Here is a 12,487-nt window from a genome sequence, read left to right as displayed (position 1 = left end):
GCTGACACATAGACACAGACAACCATTCACACTCACATTCACACCTACGGTCAATTTAGAGTCACCAGTTAACCTAACCTGCATGTCTTTGGACTGTGGGGGAAACCGGAGCACCCGGAGGAAACCCATGCGGACACGGGGAGAACATGCAAACTCCACACAGAAAGGCCCTCGCCGGCCCCAGAGCTCGAACCCAGGACCTTCTTGCTGTGAGGCGACAGCGCTAACCACTACACCACCGTGCCGCCCCACCTTTAGGAATAACATACTAAAAGTCCCCGGAAATCCCCCTTGTGCTCTCTGAGAAATTCAAGATGGCGTCCAAAATGGCAGCCAAATGGAGATCTGCCCATATCTCAGGCCCAAAACAAAATATTAATGCAATTAAAAGGTCAGAATATATGTTTTGTAGGGTAGGAGAGTAAATTCCAACATGTGTGTATTAATTACATTGTGTATTAACATTATATAATAACAATGTACACATTATTATAACGGGGCGGCACGGTGGTGTAGTGGTTAGCGCTGTCGCCTCACAGCAAGAAGGTCCTGGGTTTGAGCCCCGGGGCCGGCGAGGGCCTTTCTGTGTGGAGTTTGCATGTTCTCCCCGTGTCCGCGTGGGTTTCCTCCGGGTGCTCCGGTTTCCCCCACAGTCCAAAGACATGCAGGTTAGGTTAACTGGTGACTCTAAATTGAGCGTAGGTGTGAATGTGAGTGTGAATGGTTGTCTGTGTCTATGTGTCAGCCCTGTGATGACCTGGCGACTTGTCCAGGGTGTACCCCGCCTTTCGCCCGTAGTCAGTTGGGATAGGCTCCAGCTTGCCTGCGACCCTGTAGAAGGATAAAGCGGCTAGAGATAATGGATGGATGGATGGACATTATTATAACAGTATATTTGTGTATAGTGTGGATCCATTGGTTACTCGTTCACTCCGTATCATCCTATTCTGTTCACAAAACAACAAACACAATTACTAGGGGTTGGAGCACTTATTTTCATTAATATTAATTAAAGTAAATTGGTGGTGTAAAATGAAAAATGGCATGTTAAAAGGTCATGCTGAGTTCAGTCATTTTTAAAAGGTCATGCTGAGTTTAGTCATTTTTTGTCCGAACACACTGGCATTGCTAGTAGTAAAGACTGGCGCTAGAAACTCAAAGATTAATTTTTTTCCACCCTTAAACAAGCTTGAATAAATTCCCTATTTCATTGATGGTACAACAAAGGTCCAAGCATTACAACTGAGGCACTGAGAAGTGTTTAAGTCTACTCATTGTTTATAAGCAAGAGCTTTTATTGAGGCAAGGCAAGGCAAGGCAAGTTTATTTATATAGCACATTTCATACACAATGGCAGTTCAATGTGCTTTACAGAAGTAAAAACAAAAACAGTAAACAATAGAGAAATAAAATTACATAAAATAATTTTATCTTTATTCTAAAATAATTAATTAAAATAATTAAAAGAAAATAATAAGAATTAAACAATAGTAGAAATAAAATATTAAAATGCCAAAAAGAAAAAGAAAAAAGGAGAAAAAGAAAGAAAAAAAAACTAGCAGAATAAAATAGAATAAAGTTAAAGTAAATTTAAAACATGCAGAGAAAGTAAAGATTATAAAAAATGAAATGTAAAAATATTAATTATTTAACAGAAAGCATCTGAGAACAGCTTGGTCTTTAACCTAGATTTGAAGCTGCCAACAGCAGGAGCATTTTTAATGTCCTCTGGCAGTTGGTTCCATAGCTGTACTGCATAGTAGCTAAAAGCTGCTTCACCATACTTTGTTTTAACAACTGGTTTTAATAGTAAATTTTTCTGTTGCGATCTGGTAGATCTGATTGGGTTAGGCCGCTGCAACATATCAGAGAGGTAATTGGGCCCTGTACCATTTAGAGATTTGTACACCAGCAGCAATGCTTTAAAGTCAATTCTGTAGCTTACTGGAAGCCAGTGAAGGGACCTTAGAATTGGGGTAATGTGCTCTGTTCTTTTTGTTCGTGTGAGAACCCTCGCCGCTGCATTTTGAACCAGCTGAAGTCGTTTGATGGTCTTTTTTGGCAGGCCTGTGAAAAGGCCATTGCAGTAATCAACCCTGCTAGGCATGTATTAGTTTTTCCAGATCATGTTTTTGACATAAGTCCTCTTAGTTTGGAAATGTTTTTTAGGTGATAAAATGCCGTTTTAGTGATTGCTTTCATGTGACTGTCAAAGTTTAGCTCGCTGTCAATGAAAACACCAAGATTTTTAACCATTTCTTTAGTTTTAATCCCTTTTGTGTCAAGAATAGTGGTAATCCTGAGTCTTTCATCTTTTTTTCCAAATAGAATTACTTCTGTTTTATCTGTGTTCAGCTGAAGAAAATTTTGTGACATCCAGCTATTGATTTGATCGATACACTGGTAGAGACATTCAAGGGGGGGCATAATCATTTGGTGATAGAGCAAAATAAATTTGGGTATCATCTGCATAGCAGTGATACAAAATTGAATTTTTATTGATAATTTGCCCAAGTGGGAGCATATAAAGGTTGAAAAGTAATGGTCCAAGAATCGACCCCTGGGGGACACCACAGCAGACCTTTTTGTCATGAAAGTCGCCGGAATATTGAAGAAGTGTACTGAAACAGCTTGCCATTGTAGTTTTAGAAGATAGAGTTCTCAAATTTAATTTCCCTTTAATATTTTATCAAAGCTTAAAGATGCACTAAATATTAAGGAAATTGATGTCTAATTGTTGTCTTACATTATCTTCATGTATGTAGGTAGCCTACTAAGCTAATCTGTCAATCATGTCAACCATCAAATTCCATGTAATTTCCACATTAATGACCTTGTAATCTTGGTTAATTTTAATTTTAACAGTGTGACAATGGTGAATTTGCATTGCTTGTATGAGAGAACATATAATTTAACATTTTAATTGCATTTATAGTATGTTTTATCCCTGAGATATTGAAAAATCTCCAATCGGCGGCCATTTTGGACGCCATCTTGAATTTCTCAGAGAGCACAAGGTGGATTCCCAGGGACTTTTAGTATGTTATTCCTAAGGGTATTCTGAACATATTCTGAAAAATTCAGCTTGTTGCTAATTTGTTCCGGGTTGGACTCAATTTTGAGCTAATGCTCTTGGGCTAAAAGGAAGGTCAGTTTTATGGCTTCTCTAAAGAGCTAAACTGTTTTCAGCTGTGCTAACATGATTGTACAAGGGTTTTCTAATCATCCATTAGCCTTCTGAGGCTACGTTTACATTAGACCGTATCTGTCTCGTTTTCTTAGCGGATGCACTGTCCGTTTACATTAAACCACCTGGAAACGCCGGGAAACGGGAATCCGCCAGCGTCCACGTATTCAATCTAGATCGTGTCTGGTCCGGTGCTGTGTAAACATTGAGATACGCGAATACGCTGTGCTGAGCTCTAGCTGGCGTCCTCATTGGACAACGTCACTGTGACATCCACCTTCCTGATTCGCTGGCGTTGGTCATGTGACGCGACTGCTGAAAAACGGCGCGGATTTCCGCCTTGTATCACCTTTCATTAAAGAGTATAAAAGTATGAAAATACTGCAAATACTGATGCAAATACTGCCCATTGTGTAGTTATGATGGTCTTTAGGCTTGCCATCCTTCCACTTGCAAGTGGTAAGTGATATGCGCTGGGATCACACACACAGCGGCTCAGTCCCGAAAACAGTGCTAGTGTGCTTCACTCGCGCGCTCTGTGAGCTGCGCAGGGCCGGAGTGCGCACCCTCCAGAGGGCACTTGCTGTTCAGGGCGGAGTGATTTGGAGCGCAGGATGCCTGCGGAGCCGAGCGTATCCGCGTATTGGTGTTGTTGTGTGCACGCGAATCGTGTATTGGTGTTGCTGTGTGCACACTAATCGTTTTAAAAACGTTAATCTGATGATCCGCTGATACGGTCTAATGTAAACATGGGCTGAGGCAATGTACCATTAGAACACTGGAGTGATAGTTGCTGGAAATGGGCCTCTATACACCTATGTAGATATTGCACCAAAAACCAGACATTTAGTAGAATTTAGCTAGAATAGTCATTTAACCACATTAGCAATGTATAGAGTGTATTTCTGATTAGTTTAAAGTGATCTTCATTGAAAAGAACAGTGCTTTTCTTTCAAAAATAAGGACATTTCAAAGCGACCCCAAACTTTTGAACGGTAGTGTACGTTTCTGGGAGAATGTCCCAAAAATGTTTTGTTTATATATTAAACAGTATTGTAACGCCCAATGTGTATACAAAGTAAATCTTAACTTGACTAAGTAGTTAATTTTTTAATAGAACCGCCTTATTCTTGGCCAGGCCTAAGGGTTCCATCTGCATCTCATCATTGCTGAGGAGTGTGCTCCCATCACCCAATCAAGCATCCAGCCAGAGCAGGTCATGATATATTTTTTACCATATTAACATGCCATTGTTGTGTGTTATGCCTGATGTAAAGACTCTCGTCTCTGCGAGCCTACCACACAGATTTAATACTTGTCATTTTTAGGGCATACCTAACAACGTGTTTTCTTTCTCTCTCCCCCCCCCCCCCCGTCCCTCTGAGTTACATGTTGATCCTGGATTGAGATGCTGGCCTCTTCTGCCCCTCGGACCTGCTTGATCCATCCTGGTGCCCTGTGTCTGGTCGGAGTTTTATCGCACTGCTCCTGTGAAGGACGGCCCCATGAGGACAGTTGAGGGTTATACCTGTTAAAACTGTTAATATTATAGTCAGGCTGTCTGTTGTTGCCCAAATGAGGATGGGTTCCCTTTTGAGTCTGGTTCCTCTCGAGGTTTCTTCCTCATGTCGTCTGAGGGAGTTTTTCCTTGCCACCGTTGCCCACAGGCTTGCTCATTGGGGACAGATTAGGGATAAAATTAGCTCATGTTTTAAGTCGTTCAAATTCTGTAAAGCTGCTTTGCGACAATGTTTATTGTTAAAAGCGCGATACAAATAAACTTGATTTGATTTGATTTAGGCGGCACGGTGGTGTAGTGGTTAGCGCTGTCGCCTCACAGCAAGAAGGTCCTGGGTTCGAGCCCCGGGGCCGGCGAGGGCCTTTCTGTGTGGAGTTTGCATGTTCTCCCCGTGTCCGCGTGGGTTTCCTCCGGGTGCTCCGGTTTCCCCCACAGTCCAAAGACATGCAGGTTAGGTTAACTGGTGACTCTAAATTGACCGTAGGTGTGAATGTGAGTGTGAATGGTTGTCTGTGTCTATTGCCGCTTTTCCACTACAAATGCGGCTGAGCCGTGCTGAGTCGGGCTGAGCGGGGCTGTTGGAGTTGCATTTCGACTACAACCGCGCTGAACCGTGCTGGGTGGACACATTGGGTGGAGTTAGCGAAAGTGGGTGGACGTCAGGTGATGTCGTTAAGCAGCGCAAACAGTGACATCAGTGATCTTTTAAGCGGTAGTCTCACGACCCGAATAGTAAACAATAAACATGGAGGACATGGAGTCGTTAGTGTTGCTGGTCTTGGTGCTGTGGCTTGTTGTCACCGACAACGCGGACAGATACTGGCAAGAGCGTATAGATGAGGCGAGGCGCATAAGGCTTCATAATTCTCGTAATTCGTAATTCTTCTCCTTCCGAGTTTGCGGTGTTTACAGATCCCAGCGCGCTCGCGGGGCGTGTGTGGGCATGTGAGGACACTCCTCCTCACCAATCAGTGCACAGGGGAGTGTCTGCTCACGCCCCCAGCCTCACTCGGCACGCTTTGGCTCGCTTCAGCCCCACTCCAAAACGGTGCGAGTTTTAGGGGCTAAGCAGGGCTGAAGCGAGCTGAAAAAGGGTAGTGGAAAAGGGCCATAAGTGTCAGCCCTGTGATGACCTGGCGACTTGTCCAGGGTGTACCCCGCCTTTCGCCCGTAGTCAGCTGGGATAGGCTCCAGCTTGCCTGCGACCCTGTAGAAGGATAAAGCGGCTAGAGATAATGAGATGAGATGAGATGATTTGATTTATTCTGTGGCCAGGAGCCAAAATAAACCGACTCCACGCTCTCACTGCGTTTTCAGTCCAAAATGGTGGCAGCACTACTGCAGCGCCATCTAGTGGCGGTTGTTATTAAAAACAGCACCACGGTCGTCTTGTCTACTCTGACTCTCTCTCAGTGGCGCCACAAATGCATGTTTCCGGTCTCAGGAGGCGGGGCTTGACGAAATACGGGTGGGGGAAAAGAACCAACGCTGTCTCTAATACGCTTTCACCCAGCTGTAAGTTTCAGAGGATGTATAATCTCCGAATTTAAGGTCAGTGTATTCATTTTGTACAATACCATAGAAATAAGGTCTCGCACTAGCAGCACTGAGGCGGAAGTACTGGGGGTTTGTGTCCTAGCAGAAGTGCATGATGGTGCAGATGTGATATCACTGTGCTCCTCCAGCTTCAGTGTTCTTCAGCACTTCCAGCTTCAGGGGGCTCTTTTAAAAGACAGAACCTGCTCACAAATCCAACACCAAAACCTGATATCTTGACTTTTCTCTGCTGTTTACTTCCAGTCTTCTGTTTATGTAGGATATCGATTGTGCTAATGTTGCTAGCTCTAGTGTTTGGGCCATTACATAAACAAAACACACATCCAGGCTGGGACACTGATGTCGGGATCCGGTACCATCAGGTCCAATATGAAGTCCTCCAGCAGCTGAGATCCATTTAATAGTGTCATTATTACACAGTGCATCACCTTCAGTTCTCCAGGCGCCATGTTAGGAACTCGTTATTAGTTTAGATCTCAGCCGGAGGTGTGGTTTTGTTGTTAAATTAGACTCGGTAATGTTGAAGAAGAGCTGCCTGAGCAGAACTGTTCATTACTTTTGTCCACAGCCCAGAGATCAGCTTTTGGAGATCCGAGCTTGGTTTGTGTGTGGGTTTTTTTTCTTTTCTTTTCTTTTCTTTTCTTTCTCTCTGTCTGTCGTCAGCACGCGGGAAATCCTGAGTCTGATCCCAAATAGACATCCCTCTAGTGGACTGTCTTCAGGTTTACTGTTTTTCTGTTCACTGAAAAACAGACTTCCAGTAATAAGATGAATCAGGGGTGTTAGAGCAGGAAAGCTGTGCAGGATGTGAGGCGTATGGTAATGAAATTAGGGCTGTAGTGATGCATGCCATCATTTTGTTCCAGATGATTTTCTTGGTTCTATTGAGGTTTTTCACTCACGTGACCAAGTCATGTGATGCTACCATTTTGGACGGCACGGCCAGTGGCGATTCTAGGGTCTAGTGGGGCCCCAATCAGAAATTCATTGGGGGGCCCCACCACCACCACCACACACGCGCGCACACACACAACAGAATTTCACTAGGACAAACTCTGGACCTTTGTAATTTTAATAAATAACCAACAAATTGCAGCAAGTATAGTTTTGTCTTATTTCACAAGTTAGAAATATTACATAAACAAACATGAACATTGTGAAGTTTCTGTTTATTTTAACAGAGAGTGCAATATTAAATATAATATTATATTAAATGTATTATTTCAATATTATATTAAAACAAACAAAAAGCCTTTAAACTTTTAGCTTTTAACCTTTGTGTTCTTCTTCACTCTCGACTCGCAAATTTCTCTATCAACTGCTGTGCAAATTTCGACTCTCTGTCGCCACCTGGTGGGGGCCCCAAGCAGCTGATTGGCTTGCCTGGTGAGAAAAATCGCCTCTGGGCACGGCTCGAATCAGTTTGAATGCGAGGAAGGCGACAAACGAAAAACATAAAAGAAAAAGGAGCGAGATGCAGAAAACACCTTCACTATCCAGCGACGTAGAGCATTTACAGGGCGAGCAGAGGGAGAGGTATTTGCAAAAATTGAGGTTAGCAGGCTTAGAGAGCGACGTTTACCTGCTTCCACCAGGATTGTTCAGTGACGTACGGAAGTACACGAAGCCCTCGTCTTTACCTGACTTCGGCCCACATGATCCGTATACGTCACATCCGTAACGGAATTTCGTCACATCCATAACGCTGACTTTTCCTTCCGAAACTCTGCATGAAATACAAAATATTTTAAACAAAGATTTTTTAATATTCACCTTGGACCCCTCTATCAAACGGATCTCTCCATTTCGACATTAGGTTTACAATTTCACAGAGTTTGATAAAAATGTACAGTCACCCAAGAAAAGTGATACTTTTTCTGTCACATCCATAACGCATCTTTTATTGGCGTTTTCTGGCATGCCCTAGATGTACTATGGGGATTGTTCTTGTTCTATCACTTCTCCAGTATGGTACAGCCTTAAAATATGCAACACCTGTTTAAATACTGGGAGACAATAAAACATGCACTGGGTCATTTGTTGCCATTTTGAGTTCAAGTGTCACGTCCATAACGCTGGAATTGCTCATACCTATGTCGTTAAAAACCCATCGCCATACACAGGTATTGATCTGAAAGCGTATAAGAGTTTGGATGCCTACAAATATTTTGCGTCAGGCTGGGTAACATGCCTACATCAGCGGGTCGTCCCTGGAGCCGGTGGTCGCCATCTGATTACAGCTAAGGTTTGTTCACATTTTCATTTACTTTCGGTCCTCAGGATAAACAAAATGTTATTAAATGTCATTGAAATAACTTCTTAGTCTGTTGAGACATGGCCCGTTATAAGTTTGCTGTTACCAGGCAATGACTAAGAACTGTATTATTAGGGTCGGTGTAGTTGTAGCAGTGTATTAGCAACTAGCTGTTAGCACTAGCTAATGTCAACAGCAGTAGCTGGTATGTTACTGTAGCAATATTTACGTTCAGTCATTTGGATGACTGTTAAAACCAAGGGTGCCCAAATTCTTCTCTACAATGGGCCAAAAATTAATTCTGTGGGTGGGCCGCGGGCCAAAAAAACGAACGTCCACATTATGTTACCTTACATTTTATTGAAACGTGTCATTTTTATATAGGCCAAGATCATTAAACTCAAATGTAAATGTTTAAAGCAATTAAACACATATTTTGTATATTTATAGTAGGCCTACCTTTATTAATTTCAGAAGATGACAGAACATCCACATGGCTTATTTTAAGAGGTAGAAACATATTTGAAAGGAAAGCAAAATTTCAGACTATATTAGGGCAATTCCATGTAAATGTCAACCTCACCATGCAAAAATAAAGCAACATGTAATACATCAAAACCACTCCCAGAGATATCACCTAGGCCTGTATTTTACAGATGTGAATAAGTTGAACCAATTTGTAACCAACCTAATATGTCACTGTCAGTCTTTCTTTCTTATAATGTAAACCCCAAGCTAAAATCAACTTTGATCATGTACAATTCTATATTATTGCCACAAGCCACAGAAATGTATGCTAAAATCCACAAAACAGCAAAACAATAGCCATCCTAAATATTATTTAAGAACTTTGATAGTTTTAGCTGATATTTAGAGAGTTTTTCAAAGGGTTATGGTGGTTAAATTGCTGATTTTCTAAACATATGCCATGTCTATTTCAGACGCGTCACATCCATAACGGAATTTCGTCACATCCATAACGCTGACTTTTCCTTCCGAAACTCTGCATGAAATACAAAATATTTTAAACAAAGATTTTTTAATATTCACCTTGGACCCCTCTATCAAACGGATATCTCCATTTCGACATTAGGTTTACAATTTCACAGAGTTTGATAAAAATGTACAGTCACCCAAGAAAAGTGATACTTTTTCTGTCACATCCATAACGCATCTTTTATTGGCATTTTCTGGCATGCCCTAGATGTACTATGGGAATTGTTCTTGTTCTATCACTTCTCCAGTATGGTACAGCCTTAAAATATGCAACACCTGTTTAAATACTGGGAGACAATAAAACATGCACTGGGTCATTTGTTGCCATTTTGAGTTCAAGTGTCACGTCCATAACGCTGGAATTGCTCATTACAAAAAGTGCTTTGGTAGCTTGAACAAGTTGAAAACAGTTGGATAAGGTCCAGGACAACCAAATATACAATTCTATTTAAAAATTAACTAAAATGTGAATTGAGCAATAACACACGCCCTTGTAACACTGTGCCTTTTAAGCCATTTGAAACCAGCTGGATTGCCCAACTTATGAAACCAGAGAGAATTTACTTTAGACTGAATGTGAAATTAGATTGAGTATTAGGTATGGAATTGGACAATGTGAACTGAGCAATATAGAACACAGCACAACATTTCCCTCGTGTTGTACCTGAAAGTGTCTCAAGGCCAGCCAGCTCCTGTGTCACTTCAAAATCCTCACTGACTCCGCGCAAAAATGCCATCAATTGTGCATAGTCACATATGTCGGTGCTCTCATCGCAAGCAATAACAAAGGCCGTAAATCTGGATGCTTTACCAACGATTTGTTCTCTGAGATCCTCAGCCATGTCCTCGATGCGGCAGGTAACTGTGTTCCATGATAAACTAATTTGCGAAAAGGCCCGTGTCTGGCTCGGGGACACAGTCTCTGCAGCCACAGTCAGGCAACTTTTAACAAACTCTCCACATGACAAAGATCTCCCAGATTTCGCTATCATTGCGCTGATCTTATAGCTGGCCTTAGTTGCATTTTCTTGAGCAGATGACGGCTGCAGTAACGTGCGTTGTTGGGCACTGAGCCTGGCTAACAGTTCGCTAGCCTTCTGCTTTCTTATTTCACCACTATTTCGCAAACTGAGGTAAATGTTTTGTTTCATAATGTCTATGGATGTTGTATTCTTTCAAAACTGCCACTCTCTGTCTACAGATAAGGCACACTGCCGAGGAATCGATTTCCGTGAAAAAAAATAATCTTGCCAACTATTTTTGAATTTTCTTTTATCCATGTGCCACTGCCTAACACAGCGCTCCATCGTAACCTCTGCTCCTCACTCGTGTCATGAGCCTGCTGACAGGCAGAAGAGCCAGCAACTCAACAGCGCCCCCCTTGTCCCCCCTTATAAAACTGTGGTCAGAAAGTGAACTGCAGGCAACTCTTCGGAGCCGTTGGGACAGAAATTCCCAGCGGCTGGCACAGACCTGGCACAGATGGGAAAAATGAGGCGGGCCAAAAAAAACAGAACACGGGCCAAACTTGGCCCGCGGGCCCCAAATTGGGCACCCTTGGTTAAAACCTTTCAGTCTCAAGTTTTTCCTTTACTGGATTTACTAGTTTACTGAGCTAGTGCGCTCGGCCAAGCCGGGAGCCATCGCGCGCTCTCCGGCCGAGCCGGGAGCCATCGCGCGCTAGCTCAGTAAACTAGTAAATCCAGTAAAGGAAAAACTTGAGACTGAAAGGTTTTAACAGTCATCCAAATGACTGAACGTAAATATTGCTACAGTAACATACCAGCTACTGTTGTTGACATTAGCTAGCTTGCCGTCCAAAATGGTGGACACCGGGGCGTCACGTGACCCTGTGACGTCAGGTGAAATACCTCAATATGTCTCCTTATTAGGGATGGGAATCTTCATAATCAAAGCGATACGATACGCATCTCGATACACTGCCAACGATTCGATACATTCAAGATTAATGAAATTGCCAGTGCTAAGATGCGATACGATTCTCCCGCATGCTGCGATACGGTGCGATACAGTACGATTTAATTCTAATACAATGCGGTCCAGTGCGATACGATACGATGCGATTCGATGCGATGCAATGCAGAAGAAAAGTGCACCATGGAATACAGAGTAGTTCAAATTATGGCACTTGAAGCATTAAAGCTGTGCCTTTTATTTTGAAACACAGGAAGTACAACATAAAGCGCTTACAGGTCTCTCTGGAACGGCAGAGTTTACATATGGCCGTTGTCTTGTCCAGCTCTCCCCCTCGCTTGTAGAACCCGAAATCTTTCCATACGTTAGACTTGAAACCCACCACCGAATGAACAATGTCTGTTTTGTCTTCCTCCATGTTAACCGCTATCTGGCTGACTTTCCGCCTCTATCCTATTCGAAAGCTAGGTTGGACCCGCCTATTCGCGCGAGACTTGAGCTGAGACTTGAGTAGGAGAGAGATAGAGAGATGAAACCCAGAAATACCAGACCCTTTTCTAAACTGTTATGTTATAATTTATTCATTATATGTATTAAATTAAGATATTAATCGGTTTATATCGATGCAGACAGTTTAGATACGATGCATCTCGAGTTTATGTGCGGTTTTTTCCGATGCGACGTTTGCAAATCGATGCAACTGCATCTTAACAGGTCGTATCGATTTTCCGATGTGCATCGGTGAATCTTCCCAAGCCTACTCCTTATCCAACAATTCTCTCATGATGTTTGTGATAAAAAAACCACAACTGAATACAGTGGCTGACGCACAAAAAAGTGTGCCAATACAGAAAAGCATGCAAATTCAGGAAATGCATGCACGTGTGTGTTAGGGCTGTAACGATATGCGTATCAAAATCAAAATCGCGATACGCAGAGCCACGATCCGTATCGCGATACAAGAAGGCAGATTCGCGGTACACCCTTTCAAACTTCTCCTCAGCCCAAAAACAGAGGCGCTTCCAAACTTCAATTTATG

General features: G+C 42.6%; 1 protein-coding gene across 2 annotated transcripts in view; it reads left to right on the top strand.

The window, feature by feature from the left end:
• The first annotated feature begins 6,150 nt into the window (after positions 1 to 6,150).
• Positions 6,151 to 12,487, top strand: part of setdb1a (SET domain bifurcated histone lysine methyltransferase 1a) — an 89,408-nt gene continuing 83,071 nt past the window's right edge. Inside the window, exon 1 of one of the 2 annotated variants that reach the window (XM_060904925.1) lies at positions 6,151 to 6,257. The gene's annotated coding sequence lies outside the window, so the exon portion shown is untranslated. The remainder of the gene's footprint in view (positions 6,258 to 12,487) is intronic. The other variant, XM_060904924.1, reaches the window with a different exon arrangement.

The sequence above is a fragment of the Neoarius graeffei genome, chromosome 22 (assembly GCF_027579695.1).
Source record: "Neoarius graeffei isolate fNeoGra1 chromosome 22, fNeoGra1.pri, whole genome shotgun sequence".
In the NCBI taxonomy this organism is placed as follows: Eukaryota; Metazoa; Chordata; class Actinopteri; order Siluriformes; family Ariidae; genus Neoarius; species Neoarius graeffei.
Note: the sequence above shows the minus strand (reverse complement) of the source record. Positions and strands in the feature narration are given on the sequence as shown.